The sequence below is a fragment of the Spermophilus citellus genome (genome assembly GCF_964194105.1).
Source record: "Spermophilus citellus genome assembly, chromosome: 15".
Classification (NCBI taxonomy): domain Eukaryota; kingdom Metazoa; phylum Chordata; class Mammalia; order Rodentia; family Sciuridae; genus Spermophilus; species Spermophilus citellus.
Window position 1 is genome coordinate 26,460,529 of NC_138195.1, and position 13,328 is coordinate 26,473,856.

Consider the following 13,328-nt stretch of genomic DNA (forward strand, 5'->3'; position numbering starts at 1 on the left):
GTGCAAAGGTCCTGAGGCAGGAGTGCACCTGGAACAACCAGGATACCTGTGTGGCTGGAGCTATGTGTGGTAGAAGATGGGGTTGGAGAGACAATTGGAGGCTTAAAGGGCCTTGTAGCCACTCTGAGACCATTGACCTTTCCTCTGAATCAACGAAAAGCCATTGGAGGTTTCTTAGTAGAGAAGTCACATTTTTCAACACCAGCAGTGTGGAAAATTGAAGGTGCAAGTGCAAGGATAGAAGCAGGAAAAGCCATTGCAATCATGCACGTGAGGGAGAGTGGCACTCAGGCAAGTGGAGTGCGGGGTTGGGGGAGAAGCGGCTGAACTGTACGTGTTTTGAGGAGGAGCCGACTAGACTTGTTGATAGGTTAGATGAAGAAAAGTAGATTACTTGAAGCTGTTTTTTCCTCCCTACCCCGAAATTATTTTAACTATTTTCAGGCATGGATAATAAGCTACGTAGGTCATTTACTACCCTTCTTAGATACTTCTCTCTCTCTTTCTTTTTTTAATTTTCTAAGGATCGTTTTATTCATGTCTTTGCTACCACATCAAATCCAAACTTTCTCTGTTTGGCTTTGCAGATTTCGTCTTATCATTAGATGCTTCTTAATTCTTTTAATAATGTCTTAACTTTTCAAATGATACAAGCAAGTCATGGTTCTATCCTTCCTATTAAAAAATTAATACAGGGCGAAACGAAAACTCTCATTTGCTCTCCCCAATTCTCCTTTTCCGAGAAAGTGGTAATCCCTATCATATTTGACCTTTTCTATGTATTTACATGTATGAAAACTTTTAGCCTTAATTCTTTGATAAAAATGGGATCACACCATTCACATGGATTTTCGTTTCATAGATCTTAAAGATCTTTCCTTGTTAGTGCAAAGAGACCCACTTCATTCTTTTAAATTGCCTACAGAGTTTTCTAGAAATATATCTGAGTCATTTCACTCCTCTGTCCTAATCAAAGACAGGTATCCACACACATGTCTGAGGCAGAGTTTCTACTTCCAAAAAAACATCCCTAAGACCACATTTGGGGGTTTGGAGAATAAGCTTAGCGAGCATAGTTAGCTATTATGGCTCAGATCTTTAAAGGTCCCTCCAAAGCTCATGCATCCTGCAATGCAGAAATGCCTCAGGTGAAATGATTGGATTATGAGATGTAACCTCATCAGTGAATTAATCCATATGATGAATTAATAATATAAATGGACTACTGGGTGTAACTGCAGGCAGGTGGGGCATAGCTAGAAGAAGTAGGTCATGGGGCTGTGCCTTTGGGGATTGTATCTTGTCCCTGGCTCCTCACTCTTGCTATGCTTGCTTCCCAGCTGCCGTGAGCTGCTCCCGCCATGATGTTTGACCTCAGCACAGTCCCAAACAATGGAGTTGGCCAACCACGGATTGAACCTCTGAAACTGTGAGCCTGAAATAATCTTTTCCTCCTCTAAGTTGTTCTGGTCAGGCATTTTGGTCACATGGATGAAAAGATGACTAGCACAGTAGCCAAACTGCCTGAAATGTCTTTCATGTTCTGAATGGGATCCCAGTTGTCTTGATCATTTTAGTTGCAAAGTGCTGTTGCTGAGCAAAAGTCTTTGGGCATTTTTTTGCCTCTGGTTGGCTTCCTTTCTAGCAAGCTTGACTAGAGAAAGGTTAGAGCTCAGGTGGTAAGCAAATTCACCAAACCCAGACGGAAGCATCTTACTAAACAAGAGTAAATGATGTGAATAGGTGAGAGGGGTTCTTTGTATATGTATGCTTCCCCCGGATTATTAGAATATCGAATTTATAATTACTTATTATGAGTGCCTGGCAGACAATGCATACAATCGTAGAAAAATTATGAAATACAAAAATATTAAGTGATAATTACCAGAAAAAAAATCCCACCACCTAAAGACTCTATTTAGATGCTTCCTAGAGCATTAGAAATTGAGATTGTCTTTGGTACATCTGACTTACATAGTCACTATAATGCAAACTACTAAGGAGGGAGCAAATGCGTCTTACTGGGAAGTCAACTCAGAGGGGGTGCTTTCCAGCGAAGGGCGTCTGCATAAAGGAGCAGTGTTTTAATGCTGGAGGAAGTCTGGCTGGTTGACCCTGGTTTCCAGCACTTGGGACAAGATTCAAAATTCAGCAGCTGCCTTTGACTCTGCTTGCCGGGCTCCCTCCTGGAACATAATTATGCCTTCTCTTTGTGTTTGTTCACCTGTTTTCAATTAATGGCAACTTTCAAGAACCTGCAGGGTAGAGGCAGCAAAGAATGGAAATGGGAAGAAGGTTTACACAGTTGGATTGGTACACCTAGGACAGGAGACATAGCCAGGTGGGTAGGAGGAGCTGTGTCATGAGATACACTGGAACCGCGTCATCCTGGCACAGTTGGGTTAGGTGTCTGCCTTTGGCATCCAATACCACTCCCCTCAGCTTAGACTTGATGGTGGCACACACAGGCCTGGAGGAAAGCTGTGCCAACAGGGAGAAGTTTGAACCGTTCTACCTACTGAATGAAGCTCAGTTCTTTAGTCTTTTGTCTTTCGTGCAAATAATTAGGCTTACTGTTGTTTTGGAGTAGCAAAAAAGTGTTTCGTTTGTATTAATGTGACCAATAATATTTATTAAACGTAGAAATACTACTGTAAGATGGGGTTTTAAGGAGACATCAGACAGAGTCCGTACCCTCCAAGAACCCTCATGATCTAGTGGTAAGGACAGAGTATGAGAGGAAAATGGAGAAGGTAAATGTTGACAGTGATTTGTGGAAGGAGTCAGTACCATGGGCTAAAGTCAATGTGAGAGAAGTTTGTGGAAGAATAGAATTTAGTGCAGGACCATGGTTCCCACTCCTTGGAGGTAGAATTTGGAAGTCCATGATTTAGAGAAATAGAGATGAGAGAGGGAGATGAGGGCATACCAGGAAGATGAGATGGTCCTGGTAAGGCTCTTGGGGCAGAAGGAGATGAGCACGAAGGAAAGCTGGTAAGTACCGGAAGAGACATTTCAAAGCTGTGAAGACGGACCACTGGAGAAATGAAGCCACTGACTGGCATGGGGGTTTTTGAAGGGCGATGAGTTGGAGGAGAAATGACTTTGGGACTTGCTAAACTGAAGGATGAGAGCGCCTATGAAGGGGATGGTCTGGTTCAAGGGAGCAGCCAGGGCTGGAGAAATGGATCTGAAGTCCCTCTCAGGCCTATTAAAATGATTTGACCCCCTGAGATCTTCAAAAAATGAACAGCAAAAATCACGGTATGAACTCACGTCCAGGGGGACAAAGGAGGAAGAGGATATGGCTGAAGGCTCGAGGCCTGGCCTTGTGATCTGAGCATGGTTAAAGGGCTCACTACAGAAAGGAGAAAAGGGAAGGTCCAGAAGGAGAAGCCAAGAATGAGCATTGAGAGTCAGCCATTGATCATGGTCGTGAGAAGTCATTGGTGTCTCTCTGGCTTTGTGGTGTCTAGAGCGGGTGGTAATGAAACAAACGTAGGGTTTGTAGACCAGGGGTTTTCAAACTTGGCCGAACATTCTAATAACCTGGAGGGATTTTAGACAATATAAATTCCTCAACCTCACCCCAGACCTCCTGGGTCAAATCTTTTTGATGGGCCTAGGAAACTGAGTTTTCAAGGGGGCTTGGAGGACACCAGTCCACAATTTGTGAACCACTGGTAGATGACAGAAGGTGACAAATATGATATTCTTGAGGGGAGAGTGGAACTGAGGAAGTTTTCTCGGTAGATTCTTCTCTTCTTCTTTAATTTTATTTTTAGCACAGAGGAGACCTGAGCTTCTTTTCCAGGCTATAGGGGAAATAATCTGGTTGAAAATTTGAGAGAGATTAGAGAGAGAGGAAGTGGTCTAGTTTCTCCATGAAGAAATCTGCTGTAGGGGCTGGGGATGTGGCTCAAGCGGTAGCGCGCTCGCCTGGCATGCGTGCGGCCCGGGTTCGATCCTCAGCACCACATACCAACAAAGATGTTGTGTCCCCTGAGAACTAAAAAATAAATATTAAAAATTCTCTCTCTCTCTCTCTCCTCTCTCACTCTCTCTTTAAAAAAAAAAAAAAAAAAGAAATCTGCTGTAGAAAATAGGAGAGGGACCTCCTAGCCAGAAGGGCAGAGAAGAGCCAGGGAAGAGGTGGCAAAGTGGTAGGAGGTGGAGATGAAAACGGGAATTCAAGGAAGCAAAGACAACTTTTGCGTTCTTAAAACTGATTTCAAATCAAGCTCTGTGTATTCTTTGAAAATCAATTCGATTCAGCGAAGCACCTTGCAGATTCCTCCTGAGGACTTTGTTGAGCAAATTACACAGCACTTTCATCATGCCGGCTACCCGGAAAATGCAGATTATGAAAGTCTAGAATTATGAAATGATACCACAAGTTATGCGGTTAGACATGAGCTTATCTTTTGAAAGTTTCTCTTTCCCAGGTTCCGGGGAGATGGACTCTGTGTGACTGACATTCAGTGCTTGAGTTTTCAGGATACTGCAGCTAAGAGGAAGGACGCACCAAGGTCCTGTTTTAGCCCCAGTTTTATGTGTGTTCTGCTGTGATAGAAGGGAACAACTTGGGCGCTGGCCGGGTTGAAAATGGGCTCTCAGCACCGCGGCAGGAAGTAAGGGGTCATATATTATGGCTCCCCCCTTTCTCCTGCTGGCTGACTGGGCTCTGCATGAGATCCAGGTCTGAGGTCTCCGCCTTCTCCCTTCTCCCCTGCTGCCTAGTGTCTGCATAGTCCTACTACCACAGATTATCTTTGCATCTGGAGAAGCACAGACATGGCATGTTCTTATCAAGTGAAGACACTTCATGGTCCAGATGGTGAATAACAACCACTGCAGTCTTTCGAATTCTTATTATGTGCATTTCATCCTGGGTATGTCTTTGGAATGTACCTTTGCCAAATTTCTATTTTAATGTCTGTTACAATGAAATAATTCTTCTTATTACAAAAACAAGAAAATAGTATTAATAATAGTGCTCATTGTGTGCTGGGCATGGTTATAAATATGTTCTGTATCTTGATACACTGAAACCTCAAATCAACAGAGAAGGGAATGGAGGCTCAGATAAGTAAGATATGCTGCTCCCAAATCCCATGGTCAGGGATTTGAACCCATGTCTATCTGATACCAAAGCCATAATGATGGGATAGATTGAAAAGTAGTTTGCCAGGAGAAGATGGTATCTTTGGGAGTTTACTCATTCAGGTTGCACCCTTACTTCTCCATACAGGTTTGGCAAGGAACTCTTCCAATGACCCCAGCAGACCTACCAGTTTGGAGGATTCAGATGCTTCATTATCATTTTCCATGGGCTATTTAGGTTTAGTAAAGCCACTTGGATGAGCCCCTGAAAGCTTGTAGTAACTTTCATGTGTTCATAGAACATGAGAGTAGGGCCAAGGCTGACCTGGATGAATATGTTTAAGAGTCTGGTATTCAGATCACCCACCCATCCAACTATCCATCCATCCATCCATCCACTCATTCATCCATCCAACTATTCATCCATCCTTCTATCTAGCCATCCAACTATACATCCATCCATCCATCCAACTATCCAACTATCCTTCCATCTCCATCCATCCATCCACCCATCCATCCATCCATCCATCCATCCATCTATTCATCCATCCAACTATCCATCCATTCAGCCATCCATCCACCCATCCATCCATCCAACTATCCATCCCTTCAGCCATCCATCCACCCATCCATCCATCCAACTATCCATTCATTCTGCCATCCATCCACCCATCAATCCATCTAACTATCCATCCATCCACCCACCCATCCACCCACCCATCCATCCATCCATCCATCCATCCATCCATCCATCCACTCATTCATCCATCCAACTATCCATCCATCCATCCATCCATTCATCCAACAGAAAGTCCACATGTTTCTTACTTCTATGTTCCATGTTTGTGTTGTGGAAACAGAGATGTGGGAGTAAACCCCTAGGGGACACTCCCAAGGAGACAAAGAGGAACATTTGAGGTGATCCACTCATGACAGATGAACATTCAAAGGATGGTCTTCACCCAGGCAGTAAGGACATCAAGAGGTATTGGTTCCTGTGACCTGAAGTTCATACCAAGACATAGGGTAAAATCTAGAGAATTTCAGGATTCAGGGTGGGAGGATGGTACATGACCTTGATGCAAGGCCACAGGGGTGTTGGTGACTGCAACTTCTCTCTTGGCCATGGAGAAAAGGGTAACAAGGGTAGTGTCCCTGATGGCTACCTGTTGAGAGTGTGATTATTTGGAACAGTATCAGTGCAAGAAAAGCTCAGGACTGAGGGTCCAGCTGACTTTGCTTGGAGATCCTCTCCACGGTTAGCTAGCTGAGTGACTTTTGGCAAGATTTTTACCACTCTGAACCTCAGTTTCTTTATTTATAATGATGAAGATAAGATACATAACTCATTGGGCTATTAGGCTATTAGGAGAATGAGCCAATGAATGGAAAGGGTTCAACATTACTTCTACCAAATGGTGAGGAAACACTGTTAGCTAAGTCTCAGTTAGTCCTTCCCACAGGCTGGCCACTGCTCTGCTTCAGTGCTTCTCAACTAGGAGCTGATTTTGTCCAGTGGAGGACATGAGACAACGTCTGGGGACATCTTTGGTTGTCATGATTGGGAGGAGAGTGCTACCACATCTAGTGGGTAAAGACCAGGGGTGCTATTAAGTGTCCTACAAAACACAGGACAGTTCTCCATAACAAAGAGTTATTTCACCCAAATGTCTGGAGTGCCCTCACCGGAAACTGTTCTACTTATGCTAATGTAAATAACCTTCATAGGAAACTCATGTGTTAGTACTATTATAATTTCTCTGTTTTAGATCAGGGAATATGAGAGACTAAATGACTTGGAAATTAAATGACTCATCTAGGCACAACACTGGGAAGTGCCGGGATTTGAACCCTGGCCATCCTCTCCATGGCTCTGAGGTTTACCCCATCACCCTGGGTGGAGCTCCATGGGGTGGGTCAGGAAGCAGTAAGTGTGGGATATTGAGAGGCTTCCTTCCTCGTGTGCGTGATTCTTAAGCTCCAGTGAGCATCATAATAATCCCAAGCAAATTAGAAATGCAGATTCTGGGCCCTGCTCCCAAGTAACTCTAAGGAAGTGGCGCTGGGACCTCCATCCTCAGAAAGCACCCACATGCGTGCATTCACAGCAGATGTTAGAGTAAAGCAGAGTCTTCCAGGGTGCTTTCTGAATCCCAGCTTCTCGGAAAACACTGTGTGAAGAGCTTAACCTAAGTGAGGAATGCCGTCTAAGGAACCAAAGTCTAACACAAGAGACTTTGGAGCTGGGGAGTCTCCTGGGGCCCACATCTATTTCTAGACTCCTCTCTCCACAAGAGGACAGGACGGTTGCCCTCGGCTGCACACCCACCACCTCCGTGTTCAAAACTGGCCTTGTTGTGCCTACCTGTCCCCCTCTCTGTCTTGTTCCTGAGTGTCGGTCCTTGTTGCTTCTCCATTAGCCAATTATCCAACCCCAAACCTGAAGCACTTTGGAATTCGCCTTCCTTCTACTATGCAGCCAGTCTCTGAGCCCTTTTTAAAAAAATTTGTTCTTTTTCGTTGTACCTGATGGTAGAGTATATTTTGACATATCTTACATATATGCAGTATAACTTCCCATTTTTGTGGTTGTACATGGTGTGGAGTTTCACTGGATGTGTATTCATATAATAACATAAGAAAGTTATGTCTGATGCATTCTACTATCTTTCCCATCCCCATCCCCCTCCCTTCCCTTCATTCCCCTTTGTCTAATCCAATGAACTTGTATTCTCCCTCCTGTCCCCTGCTTTATTGTGTGTTAGCTTCTGCATATCAGAGAAAACATTTAGCCTTTGATTTTTTGAGATTGGTTTATTTTACTTATCATAATACTCTCCAGTTCCATATATATCACATTTTCTTTATCTATTCATCTATTGAAGGACACCTAGGTAGGTTCCATAGCTTAGCTATTAGGAATTGAGCTGCTACGAACATTAATGTGGCCCCATCACCACAGTTTGCTGATTTCCAAGTTCTTGAGTTCTTCCTTTGTCATATTTCTCAAGGTCACTAATGTCGTTGCACCCCCAGCTCTTTCAGTTTAGTTCTTTATGCCCTTGGGCTGGACTATTGGAGCCAGTCTCAACTTTTTGCTCCAATGCTTCTGGTCAGATAAATCATCTAAAGATCCCATTTGATTTTGCTTCTGGAGTCACTGATTCACTTGTGGGTATTTATCCTATTTTATTATTTTTTAATTGGTTCTTTTTAGTTATCCATGATAGTAGAATCACCTTGTGGGTATTTATTGGAACTGTTCTGTGCCAGACGCCATTTTGTTCATAGGAAGATGAATGCAGTCCTCTCAGGTCCCTTCCGACTCAGTGATCTTCAGTATCTTTGCCATCCACAACCCGCCCCTTCCCCTCCCCTCATTTCTCTGTGCAGCTCCTCAGCTCTGTTACTTGCAACAGGCTCCATTTTGCTCATTCCTGCCTCTGCAGCTTTGCTGTGTTCGACTCTACCCAAGGAATCTGCTCTTCTTTAGCCACGAATCTAACTCCTATTCATCCTTCAAAACCCAGTTCAAATCTCATTTCCTCAGTGAATGCTTCCCTGGCCACCCTCATGCAGGGCAATGTCTTCTGTCCTATGATCTTAAGGTCTAAGTCCACCATTTCTCTTGGCGCTGCTGCTTAACATGCACATATAGATGTTTTCATGCGTGTCTGGTGGGAAGAAGAGGTTGCAGTCTGGAGCAGTTTGGTGTAAAAAATGTTGTCCCTATGGGTGACATGGTCCATGTAGCCATGAAGTAGCCATTGGGTCTGCCAGTTACAGTTTTGAACTTCTTTGGATGGAGCTCAGAGCCCAGATCTGTGGAGTAAGTGCTTGGCTTACCCACTTGGACCAAGGGATGGTCCTCTGAATGCCAAAACCCACAGAGGCCCTACTCAGGATCTGTTTGACAATAATTCCAAGAATTTCTGAATTTGTCCTTCAATGATTCTTCCCAGAGTTCTGTCAGCTACAGAGAAAGAGGAATGGTTTAGCAATAGCTGGTGTTTATTGAGTGCTTGCTGTGTGCTGGGCACTTTGAACCTCCCAGGCCATCCAAGGTTTTCCAACATTTTTTTTTTTTTTGGTGCCGAGGATTGAACTCAGGGACAGTCAACCACTGAGTCACATCCCCACCCCTATTTTACATTTTATTTAGAGACAGGGTCTCACTGAGTTATTTAGCACCTTGCTTTCACTGAGGCTGGCTTTGAACTTGTGGTCCTCCTGCCTCAGCCTCCTGAGCTGCTGCGATTACAGGCCCGTGCACTATGGAGCCCCACAAGGCTTTCCAACTTTTAAACGAGTCCTGGAACTTACAGCCTTTATATTTGAAAACCTTTATATTAAAATGAGGATGATATTAGAAATGACATGGTTCCAGCTGAGAAGATATTGAGTCCTACTCAGTAAAAGATGATTTTAAATAATGGTCCTTTGGTCCTCACCTTATTGGGTCCTAAAGGCCCAGCTCTGGGCGACGGGTGAGAGTATGTAAAAGGGTACACGCGTTGGGACATTCTAGGAAAGTAAGTGGGTGAAAGGCTTCCTGAGACTCTCCACGCCGGAAATGAATAATCCCATCAGTGACATTTCAAGGCAGATAACAAAATCTTTTCTTCTGGGGACATTATCCTTGCCCTTCATTTATGATTTTCACTTTTGCGGGCGGCCTGATGCTGGGAATACTTGCCATCTCAAATTTCCCTTGGGTCCTGAGGGCCGAGGAATGTCTCCTATAAGGGGCAGCATCACAGACACTTGGAGAGCCGGAATTTGTGGCCGTTGCCAGTCATCCAGGTTTTCACAGATTTTAAGTGAGTCTGGAGAAGCAAACTGGTGGGGAAAGGAGTTCTGCAGAGTTTTCAAGATTTGCCTTTCTTTTATTTTATAAAAACCCACATTTTGGGAAGGTATAAACTGAGATGGAGGAACATCATGTTTTTATCCAGAGAAAATGCAGAAAAGCTGGGTACAGACACGAACACCTCTAATACCAGCAGCTCAGGAGGCTGAGGCATGAGGATCGCGAGTTCAAAGCCAACCTCAGCAACTTAGTAAGGACTAAGCAACTTAGCGAAATCCTGTCTCTAAATAAAATATAAAAAGGGCTGGGGATGTGGCTCAGGGGTTCAGCACTCTTGCCTGGGTTCAATCTCTGGTACCCCCCCCCCCAAAAAAAAAAAAGCAGAAAAAAGCCGAAGCCCTTAGTGATTCTGAATGCTACATCTTTCCTTGGAGGAGCAGTAATTTTTGTGTCAGTTCTTATTAAATAAGCAATAGCAGACGCGTTCATAATGAAACTTTATTAAAGGTGGATCAGTTCTCGAGGGAATCCCCACTGGTAAAGAGAATAATAGAAAATATTTACTCTGTTTTTTTTTAATCTCCAATGTTTAAATCCTACCCATCTTTCAAAATGCAGCTTCTCCTGGAACAGTGCTTCACATTTTGAATTTTTCTTAATAGCATGAAATATGGAGACAATTTTACTCCTTTTAATTTTTTCATTTCAATATTGAATAAGCCTTTCCATATTCTCACAGTTAAGATTCTTGGAATTATGTTGGAAAAATATAATTTTGGTTACATTTCTTTCAGAATTTGGTAATATAAAAAAGTATTATTTTAAAAATATTAGATTTCATGAGGCACTAAATTTTTCTTCAGTTCCTCAGAAGATCAGAGCAGTAAAGTAGAATACTTTCATTTTGCTGCATATGGATTTCCAGTTTTCCCAGCACCATTTGCTGAAGAGGTGATTTTTTCACCAATGCATGTTTGGTGGGCACATCTGCCAACTTGGATTCAGTGTTAAGTAGTATTCCGACCTTTTTATTCAGTGTTCAGTATGAGGAGACATTATTTTGGATTGTGTGACATAAGGCCTGTACCAATTAAGAATTATACTTGCTTACTAGTAATCAATGTCTAGCTATAGACCTAATACACACACACACACACACACACACACACACACACACACACACACAAGCACAGGATAGGGCAGTCTCATCTTAATATATTAACTTCACAGTGTGGTCAAGGATCAAGCTTATTCTATCTTTCTGCCCACTAACTTTAGTTTGTGACTTCTATTATCAAGAATCTCAGGGTCTAAGATGGCTATTGGGGCTCCAGGGATTATATCGGGGTTCCAGTCAGGAAACAGGAAGAGGACTCAGGTGTCCATTGAGTCTCCCTCTTCTCCATCCTTCTCTTGCTCACCATCTGTTGGCTTTGCTCTTCCATAAATTGCCTTTGTCAAGAGAGACTTACCTTAGGCTTTCTCCCTGTGGTCATCCCATAGGATACCACTGTTGTGACTCAAGTAGCAGAGAAGCTTTATCTAATGAAATTGTGCATCAAAATAAGCCCGAGGTGCCAAAAACATCCATTGGTGAAAAGATCCACCTCTTCAACAAATGGTGCTGGGAAAACTGGAAATCCATATGCAGCAAAATGAAATTGAACCACTATCTCTCACCATGCACAAAACTCAACTCAAAGTGAATCAAGGACTTAAGAATTAGACCAGAGACCCTGCACCTAATAGAAGAAAAAATAGGTCCAAATCTTCATCATGTTGGATTAGGCCCTGACTTCCTTAAGCAGGCTCCTAAAGCACAAGAAGTAAAATCAAGAATTAATAAATGGGATGGATTCAAACTAAAAAGCTTCTTCTCAGCAAAGGAAACAATCAATAATGTGAAGAGAGTGCCCACAGACTGGGAGAATGTCTTTATTACATACACATCAGATAGAGCACTAATCTCCAGAATATATAAAGAACTCAAAAAACTTAACACCAAAAATAAATAAATAAATAACCCAATCAATAAATGAGCTAAAGAACTGAACAGACACTTCTCAGAAGAAGAAATACAATTGATCAACACATATATGAAAAAAATGTTCAACTTCTCTAGCAATTAGAGAAATGCAAATCAAAACTACTCTAATATTTCATCTCATTCCAGTCAGAATGGCAGTTATCAAGAACACAAGCAATAATAAGTGTTGGCCAGGATGTGGGGGAAAAGGCACAATCATAAATTGCTGGTGGGACTGCAAATTGGTGCAGCCAATATGGAAAGCAGTATGGAGATTCCTTAGAAAACTTGGAATGGAATCACCATTTGACCCAGCTATCCCACTCCTTAGTCTATTCCCAAAGGACTTAAAAACAGCAAACTACAGTGATGCAGCCCCATCAATGTTTATAGCAGCACAATTCACAATAGTTAAACAGTGGAACCAACCTAGATGCCCTTCAGTAGATGAATGGATAAAGAAACTGTGGTGTATATACACAATGGAATATTATCCAGCATTAAAAGAGAATAAAATTATGACATTTGCAGGTAAATGGATGGAGATGGAAAATATGCTAAGTGAAGTAAGCCAATCCCCAAAAACCAAAGGCCGAATATTCTCTCTGATAAGTGGGTGCTGATCCATAAAGGGGGTGGGGAGCATGGGGAGAATGGAGGAACTTTGATTGGGCAAAGGGGAAGGAGGGAGGGAGGGGAAGGGGGCATGGGGGCAGGAAAGATGGTGGAATGAGATGAACATCCTTACCCTGGATACATGTATGAATAACTACATGTGTGGTGCAATTCTACATTGTGTATAACCAGAGAAATGAAAAGTTGTGCTCCATTTGTGTACAATGAATCAGAATGCATTCTGGTATCATGTATAACTAATTAGAACAAATAAAAAAATTATTTGCCCCCATTTTTTTTTTCAGGAAGCAAAAAAGAAAAGAAGCCTGAGTGTAGAGTCTCATTGCCCTGATTTCCATGTGGCCATCCCTGGACCAGTCACAGTGGTGGTGGTGGGAAGAACTCAGCTGATCAAGCCTCAGGCACAGGACTGCCTTTTTAGTGGGTGAGGAGGAGGTGGTTAATTTCAGTTCTGTTCAAATCTGCTTGACTGGGAGGAGTCAGTGTTCTCCAAAGGAGAACTGGGGCCTTTGTTATCAAGGGAAGGCAGAGTGGGTGCCCGGCAAGCAAAATCCAATTGCTGCCCTGTTTCTTGCCCACGGCAGCTTCTCCCCAGAAACGTACCCTCCCTGCCTCCAAGAGAGCTGACACTTGGCCATGAGGTGTTACCTCCCAAGAACACTTCACTTATGTCTTAGAAAAATAAATACACAGCCAATTTGCAGATTAAACCTTCCTTCATTCTGCTATAAATTATATGACTTGTTTTTTGGC

At 42.9% G+C, this 13,328-nt stretch overlaps 1 long non-coding RNA gene across 1 annotated transcript in view; it reads left to right on the forward strand.

The window, feature by feature from the left end:
* The first annotated feature begins 1,340 nt into the window (after positions 1 to 1,340).
* The window catches only part of LOC308634721, a 63,731-nt gene continuing 51,743 nt past the window's right edge, over positions 1,341 to 13,328 (forward strand). The window contains exon 1 of the long non-coding RNA XR_014019073.1: positions 1,341 to 1,429. This is a non-coding gene — a long non-coding RNA (uncharacterized lncRNA). The remainder of the gene's footprint in view (positions 1,430 to 13,328) is intronic.